This window comes from Gallus gallus, chromosome 12, assembly GCF_016699485.2.
Source record: "Gallus gallus isolate bGalGal1 chromosome 12, bGalGal1.mat.broiler.GRCg7b, whole genome shotgun sequence".
Lineage (NCBI taxonomy): Eukaryota > Metazoa > Chordata > Aves > Galliformes > Phasianidae > Gallus > Gallus gallus.
The window spans coordinates 1,162,485-1,166,396 of NC_052543.1; the positions used below are offsets into that span (position 1 = coordinate 1,162,485).

At 55.1% G+C, this 3,912-nt stretch overlaps 1 protein-coding gene across 1 annotated transcript in view; it reads left to right on the top strand.

Annotated features, from left to right (window-relative positions):
- Positions 1-2,322, top strand: part of LOC770702 (collagen alpha-1(I) chain-like) — a 24,643-nt gene extending 22,321 nt beyond the window's left edge. The window contains exon 5 of the mRNA XM_040646436.2: positions 1,999-2,322. The gene's annotated coding sequence lies outside the window, so the exon portion shown is untranslated. The remainder of the gene's footprint in view (positions 1-1,998) is intronic.
- The last annotated feature ends 1,590 nt before the right edge of the window (positions 2,323-3,912 follow it).

Sequence of the window (3,912 nt, forward strand, 5' to 3'; positions counted from 1 at the left end):
GGCCGTGTCTGTACGCGGCCCGGCGCCCGGAAGGTTCTCCTGGCGGCGAGGGGCGAGCCGGGAGAGGAGCCCGGGCAGCGGAGGAGCCGAGGGCTCTCCGTGCCGCGACGCGACGCGACGCGACGCGCGGTCCCGCTTCTCCTCCTCGTTCTCCCCCTCGACCCGGTGCCGACCGACTCCGCTCTCCGCGTTTCTTGCAGCTCCTCCTCCGCCGTCCCGCCGACTCCAGCGGCGATGCCCGCCCGCGCCTCCGCGGCCGAGGAAGAGCCGGGCCGAAGAGGAGAGCCCCGGCCGACGCCGCCCGTCCGCCGCCACGAGCGGCCGCTGCCGCCCTGCCGGCCCCCGCTGCAGCAGCACGCGGCGACACGTGGCGGCTCCTGGCGCCCTGCCCGCTGCCGCCACCCACCGCCCGCATCGCGCCCGTCCGCACGGTGTTCTCACCGTGCCACCTGCGGCCTCTCACGGCGCCCAACCTCGCGCCGTGCCCACCGCCGCTGCGGGCTCCCTGGGCCGCCCTGCCTGCCCTTGCCACCCCTGGCTGGCAGTGCCCGTGCTGCTGGGGCCGGTGGTGGCTGCAGCCCCTCTGGCCGTGCTGCAGCCCCTGGCTTCCTTGGCTGCAGCCCCTCCTCTGGCCGTGCTGCAGCCCCCGGCTCCCTTCGCAACCCCTCCTCTGGCCGTGCTGCAGCCCCCGGCTTCCTTCGCAGCCGCCAGCAGCCCCCCAGCAGCCCGCCTACCAGCAGGGAGATCACGGGCTGGCAGCCCAGAGCGGGCAGTGTGAGGGACGGGAGGAGAGCAGCCCCGGGGGGGATCAGGGGCCGGTAGATGTAGATGAGGAATGTGAGGAGATAGAGATAGTTGTTGTATAGATAGATAGTGGGTAGCATGATAGTTGATAGCGACGTAGATTAGTTGATAGCGACGTAGATTAGTTGATAGTGACATAGATTACTTGATAGTGATGTAGATTAGTTGATAGTGACATAGATAGTGAGATAGATAGCTGATGGTGGTATAAAGGTAGTGAACAGATAGCAGATAGGTGGGTTATTGTTAGAGAAGTAGTTTGTGGATAGCAAGGTAGTTAGCAGTAAGCAAGAGTTAGTAGTGATGTAGTTAGATCATAGCCAGATAGCTGATAGGGGGATGCAGGATAGAAAGATGGGTGACTGAAAGGTAGTTAATTTATAGAGTATGATATAGAAAGTTGCTAAAAAGAATCTCTGTTTCAGATGTGCTACTGCATCCTGGGATACCACTCTCCCCGCCAGCATGGGGTGAAGAGCAACACCTGATGCTGCCCCAGTGCTGGCAGAAGAACAGCAGCTCTGCAGAGACCCGTCCTGCCAGCAGAGCATCACGGAGAAGAAGACGCGCCTTCTGCTCACAGGAAGGTACTCGTGCTGCAGCCGCCTCCCTGGCAGCCCCAGCAGCCCCGCACTGCCCCGCTTGCAGCTGCGGCCCCACCAGGGCAGCTGCAGGTGATGGGCTGGCAGCCCAGTGCGGGCTGTGCGAGGGGCAGGGGGAGGGCAGCCCTGGGGCTGTGGGGGGCTGATGGCAGTGGATAGGGAAATAGCGGACGACAAGGCAGTTCTTGTCTTGACAGTACGTGAACGGCAAGGGAGTTGAAGAACAGCGGCTCTTGGAAGCGTGACCTGCTGGAAGATCGTCGGGGAGAAGAGGACGCGCCTTCTGCGCCGAGGGAGGTATGTCAGTGTCTGTGCTCGTGGCCCAGCACACAGAACGTTCCTGGCTGGGAGGGGTGTGCCCATGAGATAAGGCAGGGCAGTGGAGGAGCTGAAGATGACGGGAAATGTTCTGCATCTGCGTTTCTTGCACAGGCCGCTTCCTGGGTGTAACCACCAGTCGGAACCAAACGACAGACCTGTTCATACACAGCTTTCTCTTTTGCAGTTCAAAGTCTTTCTTCCCTTCTCTTTGTGATTGTCCCTCTTGACCTGGTGGCAACCAACTCTTCTCTTTTGCATTTGTTTTGCTCAGCCTTCTCCTGTCATCCGACCTTCAAGGAGACGATGCTCAGCTGCTCCGGAACAGCCACGGAGGAAACGGACGGAAGAGGAGAGCCCAGATGACTGCGCCCGTGTGAACTGCCATGCAGAGACTGAATGCAGAGACTGAGCCAGCGAACAGCGGAGTAGATAGCATAGAGAGTTAGTTAACACTAAAATGTATTAGTATAGCATAGTGCAGTTGTCAAATAGCTTTGTAAATAAATTCACTTTGTTCGTATCCTTATCTTGTGTTGTGTAAAATGATGGGGATGGGTAGTCTGATACTTCAGGAAATAAATGATTTGGAAACGTATCTTTTCTGTTGTTGTGGTTTTTTGGGGGAGGGGTAGGGGGGTGGGCAGGAGGGGCTTTCAGTGAAATCCTGGACTGAATTTACAGTTTGTGTCACACAAGGAAGTAGAAACACCTGTTCTACCATTAGTTTGACCATTGTTCGTGGCTGTCCAGCTCTGGATTCTCATCCACAGGGAGGTGCTGGGTTCCCATTGCAGAGCTGGGAGCCCCAGCACAGCCAAGGGAAGCTCAGTGCGCCCCTCTGCAGAAGCACGTGTCTGCTGGAGACTGCAGGGGTGCTGCTGCTCTCTGTGTAGTCAGTGCCAACAGCTTGTCCTTCACGTGCTGAGTGAGAAGCCTGCTAATCTTGCATTACTTGTACTCTTGTCTAAATCTGATTTTTACAACCATTATGCTAGAACAAATAGGATTAATCCAATGGTGGAATATTACTCGAGCTTCACACCAGTCAGTGTCACTTGCAAACTGTTTGTAACCACTTCCAGCTGCACCAGAGCACAGAACTGTGCTCTGTATTTCTCCCCATGCTTTTGTCACTTGCATTTGTGTGACGTGGAGCTCTGGTTTTGACAAAGGCAGAAGGAATCATAGCAGTTTTTGCCTTTCAACAGGTCTGCCTGCGTTGGGATTGTAGGTACTCCTTAGTGACCCTGCCCAAGCTTACATACCAAAAGGCAAGGGCTGCACACCAACGTTTGTTTGTAGAAATTTGATGTTGGACAGTTGCAGAATTATTTGCAAGGTTTGCTATGTACTGCAGAAGAGCAGCAAATAAGTCAAAGCAGAAGGATAAGCTGCACTATTCGACAGCCCATTTGTTCTATTTGACCAGTTAGAACGTAAAGCCATTTCAGCAGAAAGCACAGTTTAAGTCAGGTAGCATAAATGCACTTACTTCAGCAGAACAAAATACAACTCCTGGATATTTGTTGCCATTTTGAGGATGTTAATGAAGAAAACAAACCACGATAAACCACAACACTCCTCTTTGAAGAACCAGATCCCAACCGTCACGTTTCCATTGGCTCTCTGTGAATTGGTGTTGCTGCACTGGGAGGAAATCCCGATATACCCCAACAGACGGCAGGGAAGAAAACCAACAGCTGTCCCTTCAGCACCGGGCAGCCCCTGCACAGCGCCTGGCAGTGCCATAGGCAGCCCAAAGCACAGTGTGTGAATCGACACTGAAGGACACCGCTGGCAGGAAGTCAATGAATGTGGGTATCTTCTGCCGCTCCCCAGGCACACAGCTCAGTAAGTTCACGGGCATAAGCTTCCATTGGACTTCTGGAGGGAGGTGTTCCCTGCTGTGGTCCTCTGAAACTATCGGTGTTGGACTTCAGAACACCAGCAGAGGAGAGCAGATGATGACGTGGCTGCAGCTCCAGCACATGGGTTTGTACTGTGCAGCCACTGCGTCTCAGAAACACTCCTTTGTGAATCTCTTCCTTCTTCATGGCACAGCAGCAACACAGCACCCCAGGAACAGTATCTCTGGGGTCAGTTCCTCTGATTCACATCTGGCACTGCTTTGGAAAACAAGGCTGCAGAGTGTGTTCCTGTGTCACTCATCCATCACCTCTGATCA